Source organism: Mauremys mutica, chromosome 6, assembly GCF_020497125.1.
Source record: "Mauremys mutica isolate MM-2020 ecotype Southern chromosome 6, ASM2049712v1, whole genome shotgun sequence".
NCBI lineage: Eukaryota > Metazoa > Chordata > Testudines > Geoemydidae > Mauremys > Mauremys mutica.
Window position 1 is genome coordinate 23,140,231 of NC_059077.1, and position 17,873 is coordinate 23,158,103.

The window sequence follows — 17,873 nt, forward strand, 5'->3', positions numbered from 1 at the left end:
TGACTGAATGGTTAGGGAGTTACCAGTCTGAAGAATTCAGTGTTGGCTGAAGAAGGTGTCAAGTGGGATCAACCAGATGACCCACCACACCTCAAAGGAAGGAAAAACAAGTATCTGACAGAATGGAGCCAGCCATCTGCTGATTGATTTAGCAACAGCAGAATGAAGCAACTCCTATCAACTAACATAGGGAAAAATCCCTATAAAACTGGACTCTAAAGAATAAGGACTTTGAGTCTATGGTTCTGATACCAACCTCCAGGAGCATCAGATGCATCTGACACAGACTCGGCTCCATCCTCATGACCAAGGTACCTGGCCAGTAACTTGGCATGAGCAACATCTAGGCTGGTAACTATAACATCTATACAGAACCTGAATGAATGATTGTGTGAATGAATATGTGTGTGTGTGTGTGTCTCTGTGTCTGTGTCTGTGTGTGTATAAGGAATAAGTAGTGATAGAAATAAGTAGAAAAACATTGTCTTTTGTTTTGTTATGGTATTTACAATAAATGTGGCATCTTTGCCTTATCCCTCTTAATAAGATCCTGCTGGTTTTTATTATATTGGTATAACATCTGTGCCTTTCCACTTGCCAATGAATCCTTTTCCCTTTAGTATTGCATCTACCTGTTGGCCCTGTCCAGGATGTTCACCATAATTCATCTTGGAAACAATTCCTCTTTAACCAGTCAGCGACAGTTCAAAATCCCAGGCTCCTACTGGAGTGTGGCAGGGCTGCAGAGGTGGAAGGGCCAGGAGACGTGGAAGGGCCTGAAAGCAGACAACAAACAGTACAGTTTCTGCACTTCAAAAAAGATTCAGTGCATCCTCAAAGGAAAGTGCCTGTGGAATCTCAAGGTCAAAGAAATGGTACTTCGTAAAACTAAGCATCAGTATATTCTTAGAGGAACGCTGCGGTTTCCAGAAGCTCCGTGGACACAAGTGAATTAAGTAGAGTGAAAAGAGTGCACACACAATGCTAAGTTGAAATTTACAAATGCTATATATTTAAAAATTGCAGATCATTCTAGCCTGGGCTGGGTGGCAGTTGCCAGGGTATATTACCTAAGATTTGTCAGTCCTTTCAGGCATTCCACATTCTGAAGAACATCACAATCATGGAGGTTCTTGAATGGCAAAGGGACATTCTATTCCAAGCTACCGGTGGCAAGCCAGCAGTACATTCCTGAGAGTTTTTCAAGCTTATGATGTCCTATAGAGGAGGGCGCAGAAAATATGCCCTTCCCCAAAATGCAACTACCTATCTGGAGTTCATACTATGGGAAAAGTAGCGGTTTGCTTGTAGGAATTTGTATCTTTCACTTCTATTTTACCGTGTCTAATGAGATCTCCCCAAAGCAATTACTTAGTATGCAACCATCTCATGTAGGCTTGTCAAGAATGTTTTGTAAATCAGCAAATTTATGACAGATGTGAACTATGTACACATTCTTACATACTCTAATGATATTAATGGACAGTCTGAAAATAATGGACAAAGTTCTAAGCTAAGAGATAACGTGTGTGAAGAAATGATCAAAGTATTTGTTTACAACTAGATGGTGGATGGCTGGAATGGTCTTCCAGCTTGATATGGTGGAGCCAAGTTATATTCATCCATTTAAGCAAAAAATGAATGCCTCTTTACAATCTAATAAGCTAAAGGGGCATTAGTAAGGTTTGTGTTTGGAAGCAGCTGATTGCTTGTAGGAATTAGTTTTTCAGCATGCCTTCCTCCCCTACCCCCATAGTGGTTGCGGAGACCAAATGTGTCTTTACATCACTTTGGCAATCCCCAATCCCAAGGTCTGGTTTGTCTCCTTTCTCCCCTCTTTTCCCCACAGCCCTACTCCTGAAAAACTTAGAGCAATCTCAAGGCTACTCTAACTTGTAATGGTAACAGTCCCCAAGGACTCTTTAACCACTCAGTGACAGCTCCAAATCCGAGGCTCCTGCTGGAGTGTGGCAGGGCTGTTCTGCTAGTTGTGGGTAGCTGGAGTACAGTATTGCTTCAGATACATCCCCTGCCAGCATCCCATACTAGGTTTCAGGATCTGAATTTGAATGAAATAAGGCAAAGTGGTCTTTAATCTTGCAAAAGTTAATCTGTTCCCATTTAGATTGCATTCTTCTGAAAAAACTGTAGCTCCTCCACAATGCTATAAATGAGAGAGAAGAAAGGAAACATAAATCAAAGATATTTAAACGACCTGGATACAGGCCTCACTGGAAGAATCTAAAATGCTTCTGTGGTCACAAGAACAATTTTCACCCCATGTTTTTGGACTGCATAACACATCATCAAAAGCACTAGACATCAGGAAAGTAAGATTTCTTAATGGAAATACTATAGACTTGTAATTTGGTTGTGGTAGCAATTTCTTTAAAAAGACTTCTTATTACCCTAAAAAAAAATCAAAAACGTATGTTTCGTGTTCATATATAAAGGACAGCCATTAACAGAGAAATCCCAGAAAATAGCATGGAGTGTTATAGCAGCTATTGTGATGTAGTGCTATCTTTTATTATGTTTGGAAGCATGTACAAACACTATTGATCCTGATGAGATAATATACTGAAACAGACTTTTCTAGACAAGAAAATCACTGTTAGTATGAAGTATTATGGACAACATAAATATTAAATAGTTTCTAAAATTGGTTTCATTTGAAGACTGGATTCACCTCCAGGGCTAGACCCTATCCTCATTAATACCTATGAAATCGCTGTCAATAGGATTTTATAAGATGCAAATCAGCACAGAATTTGGCCTTTTGGCATATCTTATGTTTTTGAAACCATTAGACCAACTAGTTTCGCTGAGAAGGTGGGTTTACCCTCACCTACCCAGATGATGCTACTATTGGTAGTGGTAGAATGTCACCCCACAGATAAGGAGGGTTCCTTCTCCAGGCCACACTTTGGATTGCAAAACAGAAGGCTCAGGCCACATGTAAATTTTCTGCCAGGATCTGAAGGATCTATCCAGCACATACTGAAGTCAATCAGTTGAAAGATTCCCATTGACTTCAGTGGACATTAAATCAATCCCTGAGTGCATAATTTAGGAACGATTGCTGGTGACATTTATGAAGCAAAACTAGATAATTTCACACAGTGGATTAGTTTTTTCAAACCCTTTATCCTATGTTAGACATGTAAATTAAGATGCATAGAAATAAGCTCTTAACCCCTTTGATATTATTGCATTATGTATCAATTTCATAATAATTACAAAGTGGATCATGGTGGCTATTAAACAATTGTACTCAAGATAAGATTTCCAAAAGTGACGAGTGATTTGGGGTGCCCAAACTGGGGCACCTTAAAGAAGCTTGATTTTCAAGAAGTTCAGAGTATCACCTTCTGAAAATCAGGACCCTCACATGTGTTTCAGATTGGGCACCCAAACATTAAGACACCCAAAATTACTAGTCAGTTATGACAATCTTCGGTCTTCACTTGAGTTGGCTCAAACTAAAGAGTTCAGCTCTGGAATCAGATCCTTTCCCCAAATTCAGGCATGTTCAGATCAAGTGTTTGGGTTTGGCCAGTTATAGAGATGTGGTCAAACTTGTCAAGTTTAGATCCAGTGATTGAAACCTCTCCAGAGTTCAGGATGGTGGTTAGGGTTCGGGTTCAGGCCTCTCTCTAATTTAAACCCTACATTTCACTATTTTACAGAAAACAGCAATCTCCAAAGGGGTAGTTTGGCTGGTGACCAGGTCTACAAAGGGGGAAATAAGGAAGCTAGTACTTGTGATTCAAGAAAAGGTATTTATAATAGGTATTCATACTAGTTTTTACCATTTTTAGATATGTTACAGGGGACTCTAAAGTGTTAATTAAGGAAGAGGAACAACACAGATACTAGCACATCTATAGATGTGGATGACTAACAACTAAAAATTGACTTCAGCAGAGATCATCAAAGTGTAATGCTGACAGTTCATAGGTGGGTAGGTTCATCTGTTGACATGGCTGTCTAGCTGACAGAGCCTGTTTTCATCACACACAGCTTTTGTTCGCTAATAAATATTTAGGCACATTTTTGGACATCTGGAGTCTTGTCCAGGATTGTGCTCTGAAGCTTCGGATCCTAGTTCATAAATGTGTGGTGACTGACTAAAACAATGTCAGACTGGAGCTGACTTTCGTATGTGAACTTTTCACAGTCATTTCTGTGATGTCTGGGTCCTCTGGAATGTGAGTTTCCTATTTCACCAAAGCACCAGTGACTTGCACTTTGGGCAGAGAATCATGTAAACACAATTAGAGGGCTGGCAGCTGAAATTTCATTTAAAATGCAGTAACATTTTGTGGCTTTAATTTCTATTTTATTGGGGAGGAATTAATCTGCTATTATCCAAGACATAACTTGCATTTTGCCTTAAGAATATGGGAACATTCCAACAAGCCATTTACAGGATGTGTGTTGCCTTCTGTATAGTGCAAAGGTGAGGCAGATATTTGGTTAATTTCCACAAGAGAAGCACTTTTGTTTGTATGTCATAAGCAAAGGATTGTGTATATTATCTAAATCTTACTGACGTCCATCCCATGAATCATGATACACAGATTGTAAATACCTATTAGCAGAGATCTGGCAGGCATAACTCAAGGAACAAGTCTATTTCTCATTTGAGGGTGATGGGCTGAAGAGGTGTTATCAGTCTGCTTCTGGCAGCCTCCTGCTGATTGATGCTACTGTTCTTTATGACCAGGCTCAGTTAAATCAGTGTAACGTCAGCACGGTATTGATCAGCTTCTAAATGGGCATGAAAAGAAGTAGGGCTTCTTGCTTGTCAGGGGCTGGGGGAAGATATGCTGACAAAGACAAAGTCTGAGTTTTTATAACTGTTTGGTGCCTGCAAAGCTATGCCTCATTTTTGTATTGGTCAGTCTGTCCTCACAGCATCCCAGCCTATTATTGTGTGAGCACATGAAAGTATTTGGATTTCAAAATATACACAGTTGACTCCATTTTTATCCATTAATAAGGTGATTGATATGAGATGTATTCTTCTACTGTCCTTGAATAGTGTTTCTTACAAACACATGCATTGGCTTACTTGGAACTACTCATGACAGTAAACAATACATTGGTAGCAAGGATCTGCAGGATTGGGTCATGGTTTATTGCAATACAGTCTATGGGCAGCATGAGTTTTTTACACAGGTGGTGACTGATTTAGATGTGTCAAGGAATTTCTGATTTATTGTTTATTAAATCCTTAACAAATGATTGAACTGAATGCAGAGATGCACTTTTCAAAAATGCTTTTCCAGAATCCCAAGGAAAGATTTCTAAAAGTTGAAACCTACTATGAAAATACAATAATCTATTTTTAATCTACCATAAACCATTACATAGAAGGACTACAGAACACTGGATACAAGGGGAGCTTTTCAACTGGCCACCAGTGATATGTCAATAATACCTAGTAAATACAGAAGAATGACTTTGTCTTGGTTTTTTCCTATTTCCATTTCAAAACACTTTCCATTTCATAATGGTGTAATTCACCAGAAACGAAATGCCTGCTTGTGTCTTAGTCTTACTTAAAATAAAATCAATGTAATCATTCCTCCCCTATATAAATTCAGTACCCTTACTGCAGGGTTGGGCAAACTACGATCCATCAGGGCTTTGGATCTGGCCCACGGGATTGCCATCCCCGTGGTGCCACAGGCCCCACGCCACTCCTGGAAGTGGCCGACACCACATCTCTGCAGCCCTGGGGGTGGGGAGAGGGGTCTGTGCGGTGCCCTCGCCCACAGGCACCACCCCCCTGCAGCTTCCATTGGCCGGGAACAGGGAATCGTGGCCAATGGGAGGTACCCACAGGTGAGGGCAAAGTGCGGAGCCCTGTACTCCCCACCCCACAAAGCCGCAGGGACATGGTGCCAGCCGCTTCCGGGAGTGACACAGGGTCGGAGCCAGGGCAGGCAGACAGGGAGCCTGCCTTGGTCCCGGTGCACGCCGCAGCCAGCCTGGAGTTGCTCCAGGTAAGCGGCGCCGGGCCGGAGCCCGCACCCCAAACTCCTCCTGCACCCTGCACCCCAACCCCCTGCTCTGAGCCCCCTGATGTACCCCACACCCCTCCTGCACCCTAACCCCCTATCCTGAGCCCCCTCCCATGCCCCTTACCCCTCCTGCACCCCAACCCCCTTCCCTGAGCCCCCTTGTAAACCCTACATGCCTTCTCTGTCCCAACCCCTTGCCCTGAGCCCCTTCCCACACACCACACCCCCTCCCACACACCGCACTCCCTCCTGCATCCCAGCTCCCTGCCCCAGCCCTACATTCATGGCACTGAGTTCAATTTCCCCACCCAGATGTGGCCCTCGGGCTAAAAAGTTTGCCCACCCTTGCCTTACTGTGTCTGCCTACTCTTTGCCTTGACTGTGGTTATGTATAAAATAATATGCACAACTCACTAGCTAATCACCATTCAGGATTCTATATGGCTATTTGGCTGAGGCTATTTTCTCAGTTCTGTGAACACTGAGGAACTCTGATTGTCTGGTAAAAAGGTTAAGTTTTGTCCTGAAAGATGACTATAACAGACCTCTTTGTAGAGTTATGTTTGGGGAGAGAACAAACATTACAGAGACTATGAGCTGTGAATGAAACTGTAAGGGGTGAGAATACATCAACTATACATGCCCAATGGGAAGGTGGAGGTATAAGAAAGTTGTCTCGTTTTTGGTAAGGTGCCTGAAAGCGCTCAGCTTTGCAGTCCTCTCGCTCATACCATACAGCACGTACCCTAAGTGCTGAGGTGCAGGAACCACAAATCGGAAACACATCAGAGTCCAAATGCTTTGGGTCCTGAGAATATTTGAATCCAAAGTTCCCTCTCTGTGAGTCTGATCCAGTGGAGTCAATGGAAAGCCTCTCATTTACTTCAAGGGGTTTTGGATCAGGCATCATGGTTGTGGTCCCTACTGCATTCCCCCATTTCTGCAAGCAGCCATCTCCTTTAAAAGTTCCCCTCTTAACCACCTCCTTCTGTGAGAAAACATCACTGTAAGATCTCTCAGGCTTCCATCTCTGCTAGGCCCGATCTGAGCAGTCACAAGCTTCTGTGTCAGACCTACAAGGCACTTGGGCATATGTGTCAGGAAAGTGCTAGAAGCATGGGAAATGTGCACTGACTGTTTGGCGTGGTCCCAGCGAAAAGAAGAAGACAGAAGGGGAGGGGGTGGGGGGGATGTGGTGCCAGAAGGGAGACAAGTGATTGTGAATTAAGGTCATGGGAATGAAGGCCTAGCAATAACCCTCCCTTTCCACCCCTATGTACACACACAGGGCTAAATCTTCAAATGATATACAGATCTCTTCCGCTTTATTACAAACGCCCCTTGAAATCAGTGGGAGTCTTTCCACTGACTTTAATGGGAGTTGGACTGGGTTCAATTCCTTTCCCAGACCCTCAGATTTTAACTTTTATTTAGTATTTGTATTGCAGGAGCTTCCAAAGTCCCAGTCAGGATCAGGGCAGGTCCAGTTGCGCTAGGCCCATTACAAACATAGTAAGAGACAATTCCTGTACCAAAGCATCTACAATCTAATTGAAGGCCAGGTCTACACAAGGAACACGTTGCTGATATAGCTATACCAGTACACCATATCAACAAAGTGCTTCTAATATGGACACAGCTTATACTGGCAAACTGTACTTTTGACAGCATAGTTTATTACACATTCCTCACCCCAAGCAAAATAAGTGCAATTTTGCTGCTATAGCCATGTCTAACTATGCCAGTCAAAAATCACACCTCCTTACACCCCAACTGACATAGCTATGCCAGCAAAAGTTTGCAGTGTTGACCTGGCCTAAACCACAACACAAGAAGTGGGGGTAACAGACAAACCAATGGAATAGGATAAGGGGGACAAGGCAACAGTGATAAGAACACATTGCTACATAGACTAGTTAGCCGTGCAATTAGCAGGTCACAGGTTAAAAAAAAAAAAGATTGAATAAACAAAGAAATATTTATGAGTAATCTCTAATTAGGATTCTATTAATTGTTTGTCTATATCAGGGATTGGCAACCTCTGGCACGCGGCTCGCCAGGGTAAGCACCCTGGCGGGCCGGGCCAGTTTGTTTACCTGCCACATCGGCAGGTTTGGCCAATCGTGGCTCCCACTGGCCGCGGTTCGTCCTCCCAGGCCAATGGGGGCGGCGGAAAGCGGCGTGGGCGAGGGATGTGCTGGCTGCGGCTTCCCGCCGCCCCCATTGGCCTGGGAGGACGAACCGCGGCCAGTGGGAGCCGCGATTGGCCGAACCTGCCGACGCAGCAGGTAAATAAACTGGCCCAGCCCGCCAGGGTGCTTACCCTGGCGAGCCACATGCCAGAAGTTGCCGACCCCTGCCATAAATGTACATTCATCAGTGCACACAGTAAAAAATTACTTTTGTGAATTTCTGTCATTTGCTATACAATTTAGCTGCTGTTGCTGCCACATTTAGAGCTTTGGGAGATTAAGGAGTATTGGCATACACCATAATGTTTCAATACATCAGAGTCTTTGCTACAGCCTGTAGCTTGAAGTTCTGTTCTATTACACTATGTTCAAGGAACAAATTCGCTCATGACACAAATAGCCCATTCCTCTACTCTTTGCAAAGGCAAAACTGTTGATTCCAATATTGGGATTTGCCTATGCCAAGAGCTGGGACTTTAGTGATTTCTTAACTGCACCCAAATCAGTTGCTGCCTTTAGACTATTTGTTCCAAAGAAACCGCTTTCTAGTGACAGAGGAAAATGCATTTGAATGTTGTACTTTACAGCCAGTGAAGCAGAGCAATTTTGCTAGGTGATCCCTGTAACAATTACTCAGTCACTCACGTTTTTATTACTGCTTTAAAAAACCTTTACAAGGCACTCAGAATATAATCATATGATTATAGAGTATTTCTATCTCCCGGATCATTATTGCTCAGTCAGAGGCAGAGAGAAAGAAGATAGAGAAGAGCAACAGATGCAGGGAGAAAGAAGAGAAGGACTTTTGATTTTTATTTAAACAGCTTCATTTCACAAAATAAAATGAATAACAGCCCATGAATATGATTTTTTTTAAATAAAATGTGTATCAAATGCAATTTCTACTCAAATTCTGCTATGGGAACATAAGAATTTATGAATTCAATACAAAGCTGTCATCATCAGGCTCTGTGTGCGTCACCGCCATTGAAATTTATCCCACTCATGAAGTTCTATTTTAATTTTGGTTAAAGCTAACAAACAAATCATACAGAGAACATTGTTGGTTCCTGAGACTCCCGCCATTCCTAGGATGTTCTGTTTTTTAGAACTCTTTGCCACTATCAAAAATAATTTAAAAAACAGCAGAAAGAATTTAATAGATTCACAGATTTTTAATGCCAGGAGGGATCATTATAATCATCTACTCTGGCCTTCTGCATATCATAGGCCACAGAATTCACCCAGTTACTCTCTTATTGAGCCCAATAATTTATATCTGGCTAAAGGAAATCTTCCAGAAAGGTACCCTGTCTTGAAAACTGTTTCCCTGAAAACTGTATTGATTCTCCTGATTCTCATTTACACTAAGGCCTCTTTACACCACTCTGACAGGATAAAGGGGCTTCAAAGTAGGGACAAGTATAATTTACCCCTACTTGAAGGTCTCTGTACACTGCCAGAGCATTGCAATGTAAAGGAGGTGGTTAGTGTAAATGAAAATCAGGCTCCAAAATGTACATCCCTCAAGCCTGGAAATCACTCCCTGGGAGTTTTGCCATTGACTTCAATAGAGCTAAGATTTCACCCAGAGTCTGCTGCCGCCAGGGCACACTCTATGGCCCTTCAGTTCCCCTGGATCTATGCAAAGAGGGAGGGACACAAAGGGGTCTATCGCCAGGGAGGAGGGTGAATATTAATAGATGAGTGTTGGAAGTATTGGAGAAAAGGGAGGAGGGGAGAAGAGTAGTTTTGAAGGATGGATTGTTCAATTAATTAACAGAAAGACAAAGTATTGTTTCCTGTTTTATGTTGTACTGTCGGTGTTTGATTGATTGTATATGTGCTCAGGGCTCAGATAGGCATGTTTACAAATCTAAATAAATAAAATAATCTTTCAGAGGCCTGAAAATGGCCTGCAGCCTGGGACAAACAGGGCCGGATTAACCTTTGGCAGGGCTGGCACCAAACAGATTTGTGGGCTCCCACGCAGGCAGTGGAGCCTGGTGCAGGGAGGTCAGTCCCTGAACTGAGGGACCGGCCAGGGACATGGCATGGCAGAGACGGCCCGGCTCCGCCCCACCCAGCCCAGTGTGAGGGCACTATTTACAAACCGGCAGTTGCCAGACGCAGAGTGGCCCGCCAGGCCCTGTGCTTCCAGCATGCCCCTTCCCCTCGGGGGCAGGCCCATGCCACGCCACACAGCCCCCAGCCATCACCCCATAGGCGCCGACTCTGTGGATGCTCCGGGGCTGGAGCACCCATTGAAAAAAAAAAGTGTGTGTGCTGAGCACCCACCAGGGGCCCTGCCAATGAGCTCCTTCCACGCCTCCAGCCCGCCACTGATAAGATGTTCAGCGGTGGGCAGGAGGTGCTGGATGGGGGGAGGAAAGGGGGAGGGGCAAGAAGAGGTGGAGCGAGGACGGGGGTACTTGGGGGAGGGTGCGGAATGAGGCAGAGTGGGGGTGAAGAGGGGACGGGAAGAGGCGGGGCAGGGATGGGGCCTTGGGGGAAGTGGGAGCAGTGGAGGCGGGGCCTGGGGCAAAGCGGAGATCAAGCACCCCCGGGGAAATCAGAAAGTTGGCACCTCTGCAACGCCCACCCCCCCCGAATCCCTAAGGCCAGAGTCCCCCCCCACCCAGGGACCACCCTACAAATGCAGAGTGTCCTGCACAATACCACCCCTGCCCAGTACCCCCCTGCCCACAGCCCCACCACCGCTACCCAGCACCCCACACAGAACCTCCACTCCTTAGTGCCCCAGCACACACAGATCTTCCCCACCCCCTCACAGCCCAGCACATCCCCCCCACCCAAGCCCCACAGAGACCCACTCCCCCACGCCCTGCCTCCCGGCCACACTCACCGGCCCTGCTGCGAGGTGACTGTGTCTGCTGAGCTGAGCCGGGGCAGAGAATTGCTCTGGCCCCTCGATAGTGGTGCGATCAGCCAGACCATGGGCTGCTCTGGCCAGACTCCCTCAGGACTCACTTGCCTGGAGGGGCCCAGCCAAGCCCCCAACACTGTCTCCTCCCCCAAAAAACTGGCAGAGACTGGCCAGGCTTCTGCACCAGTCCCAGCTGGCTCCGGGAGACAGGTGGGGCCCCACAGAAGCAGAGCCTGCACGGAGCCGGAGGTGCACTGGGGTCCAGCTAGGGGGCAGAGAGAGGAGCAAGTGGTGGGCGGGGGAAGCCAGTGGGCTGGTAGGATCTTGGGGCACAGTGCAAGTGGAGCAGGCCGGGACCCCTTCTGAGCATGGGCCCAGCTCCATGGCATCACTTGTGCCATTGTAAACCCGGTACTGGGGACAAGCTAAATCACGTGGCTTCTGTTGTCCTTTCTGATGCATGGAATGGAAAGGGGTCTGCCACCCCAGGATAAAAATGATGGACATATGAGTGCAGACAGATACTGAAAAAGAAAATAGGCTGACAAAGAAAGAAAGGATGGTGCATGGTGGGGGAAAGGGGAGAGATAAAGAGAGAAGCAGGAGAGAAGATTATGGGAAAGGGAGACTGAGGAAAAAACAGAGAGTAGGGCAGACAGAAAGAAAGTAGCTGTGTGGGAGAGGCATAAGAAAGAAAAGGGGAGACAGATACAAACAAAGAGAGAAAGGAGATGGGGTGAAGACAGAGACAAAGAAACAAGGGGGAGAGGAGAGGAGAAAGACAACTGGAGAGAGCCATTTTGTTAATTATTATTATTAATAAAGACTGTGTGTATTTGTAAAGAATGAATCAGTTTACAGTATCACGGGAATGATAAACCCGGAACACAATAAGGTTTTTAAGGCATGGTGTTTCTCTGCATGCAGTGCATACAAACCCCAGAGTATTCCCTAGGCAATAAAGGCAACTGTCAGCATAATGGTGTTTAATGGCTTCTCCTGACATTAGAATGTATTCCCTGAGCATTAGATTTATAGCCCTGAGGGGACAGTCTGTCTTGGAAAAGGAATCTTATATGGTGAACATCCATTTTATTAGAGACCATCCAAATGATCAATACCAGTGTTTCAAATTCCTGGTATAATCTTGTTTTTATGGATCCCATCCTAGGGTAATAAAATCTTAAGACTCCTACTGATTAAAATTTAACATAAATTGATCCTATTGATTAGCTGACCTATGGAATTGAGAACTGACATTTAGTGGAGTTCAGTTGACAGGTATTTACTCTTATTTACAAATGACCATTTACTTTTATAACAGAGAAAGGAAAATTTCATGTGAGGCTATTAGACTTCCCAGAATATAAAGTTAGTCAAAAAATTTATTAGTGTGTTGCTGGGATTTGTATAAGCAAACAGTACAGATTTAGGCAAAAGGTTTTATCCAATAACATGGTTGTAGCTTGTGATATTTCAGACCCTCAACCCTTACTCACATAAATAATCCCATTTGCTGCAGCAGGATTACTTGCATGAGAAAAGCCTATCTGTGTGAGTAAATGTTTCCAGGATTGGCCCCTTACAGTTTTTAATATGCTTATCAACACTGGCCATCTGTGTTTCTTCATTTTAATTACTGTAAATTAGTGCCTGCTCTTCTGGCATTTCAAGGACCAGGAAGTAGCCATAAACCTCTTCTACTGCTCAAAAATGAACACACCAACAATTGCTAGCTGGTGGGATGTGCAGCAAAGGAAATGTGTTTTTACAGGGCAATTTATCAGTGTAATTTCCCATCACTAACAAGTACAATACAATTTCTGAGCAAAGAAGTAATTTATTTAACTATTTGCTTAACCGGTCTTGAATGGAAGCTCTCTTTGTGCTATGTAATCCAAACAACAAACACATAACTGAATGACCAACTCTGTTTTAAAGACACATTCTGGTTTGGTTTGGTTTTTTAATCACTGTGAATTTCTACCCTGTCCTTTGTACTTTGGTAATTAAGGAAGTTAAAACAACAGCAACCAATAAAAACAAGAACTGCAATCTTTCGTGGTATGGCTGGAATGTGTTGGCTGAAGATGCAATCATGATCTTATGATTAAGCACACACCTAGCTTTTGTTAACACTCATAATTAGCTTAATAACAAATGAGATGTAAGGGGTCAACTTCCACACTGACTTTAAAGTCAATGAGAGTTGTGACCATGTAAAAGAGAGCGGAACTCAGTCCAAAAATCTATATTTTATTTAATATTAATCAGAGGGAAGACTGAAGAGACAGGGTCTGATTCTTATTTACACTAAGACCACTTTACACTGCTCTAGGAGCGTAAAGGAGCCTTGAACCTGGTGTAAATGTAACTCATTTAAATCAGGCCCCTGGTGTTACATCAAATTTGGCTCAAAATTTAGGTTTACAAAGATTATTTTTACTGATTTTGGCCAATAGAAATGTTTCCATGAAGTTACAAAAGTGAAAACTGATTTTATACAAATATTGATTCCCCCACAGAGTTTGCAACCTGGATAGAGGAACACTGTGCTAGTGCCATAATACTGAAACTGAGTAGAAACTAACAGTGAACAGAAAGGAATGGTAAAGAAAGACTACAATCCTTTCAGTTTTAATAATCTAAGGTCTTATTTGCAACATGGTAAAGACACCTGTTTTTAAAGCTATAGGACAGGGGTAGGAACCTATGGCAGGCGTGCCAAAGGCGACATGCGAGCTGATTTTCAGTGGCACTCACACTGCCCGGTTCCTGGCCACTGGTCCAGAGGGCTCTGCATTTTAATTTAATTTTAAATGAAGCTTCTTAAACATTTTAAAAACCTTATTTACTTTGCATACAACAATAGTTTAGTTATATATTATAGACTTATAGAAAGAGAACTTCTAAAAACATTCAAATGTATTATTGGCATGCGAAACCTTAAATTAGAGTGAATAAATGAAGACTCGGCACACCACTTCTGAAAGGTTGCCGACCCCTGCTATAAGATGTTTAACATGACAATGTCATTTAAGTTGACAAGGAGCATTTTACTTATGCCTTCTTCCTAATTTTCATCAGACCCTGTGATCCGTCTCTGAGCTCAAGCCCCATTCCCCTAGATCATGATCACTGCACTATAACTATGTCTGTGCTGGTGGAGTATAAAGCTCTTTCTTAATCCTGACCAATACTTTTTTAGCCAATAGGAAATGGTTAATGTGCTATTTGTTGACATTATTCTACTAGGGAATGAAACATCCACACATTATTATGTATTTTTAATTGGATTCAAACCTAGAAGCCCAAAGTGTTATGGCACAGAATCACTTAATCTTTAATTTTATGTTCATATGCTGTTACCCGCACACTTTGGGGCACCCATCTTTATCTTGTTCCTAGGGGTCAAGGTGTAACCCCATACTCTAAGGCACCAGCCTTTACCCTTCCACGGGCTCAGGGCATAACCTTACACCTTGCAGGTTTGCAGGGTCTTTTACCAGTGAAAGAGCCTTACACAGTAATATCCTTAACCTCTGGCAAGTCAGGATCAGGTCGTCCGGGGACTCCAGCTTCTGCACGATATAGTTGGCAGGATGTTGAGGTCTGGCAGCTCTGATCTTGGGCTGTGTCCTGAAGCTGATTCCAAAGAACTTCCTTTTGGACTCCTGTTCATATAGTGAAACTTGAGTCCTGCTTAGCTATACCTTAACCAATCATTTTACTAAAATTCTTCACCCAATCATACCCCACCACCTGAGTTGATTTACACCTTGCAAAATTAGTTCTGTAACAGTCAGAAACAATCAAAGAACCAGACAGAAACCACACAGATAAACAATAAAGTAGGAAACATAAAAGTAAAACAACAAAGAAGTAGAGATTTCACACCCACTATGTTGATAAGTCATTCCTTGCCACACAGAATGCTATCAAACAAAGTTTTCTTTAAACATGTTTCTTTATCTGTTGATGGTGGGTACTATTAGGACAGTATCTCCTTCTTAACAGCCTGATATTACATTATTTTAATGTAATTTAGATGGAATGTGAGGCTGTGACTTTCTGCTTCTTGGCTCATGGCTGCTGCTATCCTAATATGGCTGCAGAAAAAAAGGCCTCAGACCTCATAACACTTATATATCTGGCAATCCTCTCACCCCTTTGCAGGCAGAGAGAGGATTTAGCTACACATCTGCCATACGGAGGTTAGATAATGAGCCAAATTCTGGTCCTCATCCCTAAACCACTCACTACCATACTGTGTAGTCCTTACTCAAGAAAAGGAGTATGCTTTTGTATAATTCAACGCAGGAAGACAAAACAAGTGAAAAGTTCAGGTTCACTGAGCCTTCAGAGGAGTCTTGGGAACGAATGAGGCTGATGAAGCCTGGGGTTAAGAGATGGTCAAGAGCTGTGTCAAAGCTCTTTCAGGAATAAAAATGAAAATGAAACTCTGAGGCAATATTGGTACCCCCAAGAGACTAACTGGTTCCACCAATCACATTAATGAAGACTTAAAAATTGAATGGATACTTTTTTTTCTCTTTTACATTAACTGTCAATGTAGCAGCAGCACACTGTACTACATATATAAGCAAAGAAATCACAACTTCATTTTGTATAGTACCTTTCATACAAGCTATACCCAGAACACCCTCAGGAGTTCAATTCTATGTGACGCTGGCAGATCAGGTACCAGCTCATGCCAATGCCCAGCGCCTCCCTGAACATTGACAAATGCATAGCTGGAAACCAGCCTGGCTCGCCTGTGTGTCCATTTTGTTAAAATAAATATTAGAGTTCTACGAATCTGTTTAGTGTTTAGACATTATGCCATGTTCATAGGATACTGCATGTATTAATCTGACATAATGTCTGTATCCCATGTTATAAGGTAACATTAAGTGTTTGCTCTGTAACTATAAAAATGTTTGCTAAGACTGTAAACCCCCACAGTCCAGGGACATGCATTACCAAGTGTGAAAGGCTAGTTTACAAGAGGTGTTATCTTCTCCCCTCAAAAAGAAGGCCAGACAGACCATTGTGGGACTTCAGTGGACAAAAGACTTTACTGATTGCTTCTCCCATACCCCTGGAGAGAGTACCTGCACAAGCCCTCCTCCTATCTAAGCTTGAATCAGTGTTTTCCCCAGGAATTGAAATTAGGGGGAGTGTTCGAATTTACTGAGGGGAGTCAAGGCCGATGAGGGGTGAGACCGTGAGAGTGAAGATGGGCTGTATGGCACCATAGTAAAAACTGAAAAATGTTTCATGACCATTTCATTAGATTTAACTCATGTTTTAAAATCATCACACACATTAAAGTTGGCCACTCAAGCCTTCTATGAAGCACTACATCTACATCCTTCTTGGTTTCTTGTTATAATTTTGCATAACTCTGTTAATGAACTTCTTGAATGCAATGCGTTCATCTTTGGTGGCTTCTCGTGTGTCCAGTACTCCCATTCCTTCAATTGATATGCTCATTAGTTTATGCACATGATCAGGCAGAAGGTGACTTCTTTCAAAACACAAAATTCTATTCAGTGATGAAAAAGAATGCTCAACTGTAGCTGTTGTGACTGGGAGTAGCAAGAGATGAATTCCTACTTCTTTCATCCCAGGAAACATAGCATAAAGATCGGGTCGAGCCACTAGTGATGATAAAAAAGAAGTTGAAGTCAAATCTTCATTCATTCGTCATATGATATTCCACTCTGTGTTCAAATTCTCTATTCTGTCCTGAGCACATGGCAGCCCCATTGCTGGTAGTGCCTCACTCCACTCAACTGTAGGTGTTTTATAGGACAGGGATCTGTAAAAGCTACGTAGAGGTTGAGTAGAATCTAGAAGTCGCTGTTGTAGATTTTTAAGAATCAAGTCTATGTACTTTTTCAGTTGTCTAACAAACACTTCTTGCCTTCTTCACTTAAGGATTCAATATAAATGCCTTCATTAGTCAACTTCTGGACTGAAGTCTTTGCTTCTTCCAGTACTTTTTCAATGGATAGCTCTCTGATTGATCCAAATGTAGCTTCTACTGCTGGACAAAGATCTACTACTGTTGTAGCAGATGCCTGGATGGCATTGTTTAGTGACCCAAGTGGTTTCAACAGAAGACTTACAAGAGAGAGAATGGCAATAGTCTTCTCTGAATGTAGTAGCAAAAGTAATCCACCAGCCTCACTACTTAGATCCATCCCATCTTGGTAGATACTTTCCAAAGCCAGTAATAACGGCTGGAGTAATTTTAAGACAACAGCCAAGGATCGCTCATGAGAAAGCCAGAGGGTTTTCCCAGGTTGGACTAATTTGAACTTCAATCCCAGTGTATCTTCTATATTTTCCAAGATATTCAGTCTTTTTGGACTCTTGCTGAAAAAATAATGTAATGAAGACATTAATGTATAGCTTTTTAATGGTTTTTGAAGTCTGACACTTGTACTAGCACTAGTTGGAGTAGATGGCCTCTGCAGTGTGTATAGGAGAGATTAGGGTTGCACTTTTCTCTGAGCAAAGCTTGTGCTCCACCATGTCTTCCAGAAAGTTTGCAGCTCCATCAAATGCACAAGCAGCCATCTGTTTGGGGTCCAACTGACAAGCATTTAAGTCTTCTAATGGGTTGTCACAGATGCAGATGATCTGTCTTCTATAACTTGAACATCTAGAAAGGCATCTACTGGCCTACCACTGACATCAAGATAACATACACAATGACTTAATACTTGATGCCCATTTGCATTGGTGCATTCA

At 43.1% G+C, this 17,873-nt stretch overlaps 1 long non-coding RNA gene across 1 annotated transcript; it reads left to right on the forward strand.

Moving 5' to 3' along the window:
* The first annotated feature begins 1,173 nt into the window (after positions 1 to 1,173).
* On the forward strand, positions 1,174 to 5,410 carry LOC123373235. Its single transcript, XR_006580624.1, has 4 exons — positions 1,174 to 1,307; positions 2,126 to 2,330; positions 3,690 to 3,779; positions 5,295 to 5,410. It is a non-coding gene; the product is annotated as an uncharacterized LOC123373235 (long non-coding RNA).
* The last annotated feature ends 12,463 nt before the right edge of the window (positions 5,411 to 17,873 follow it).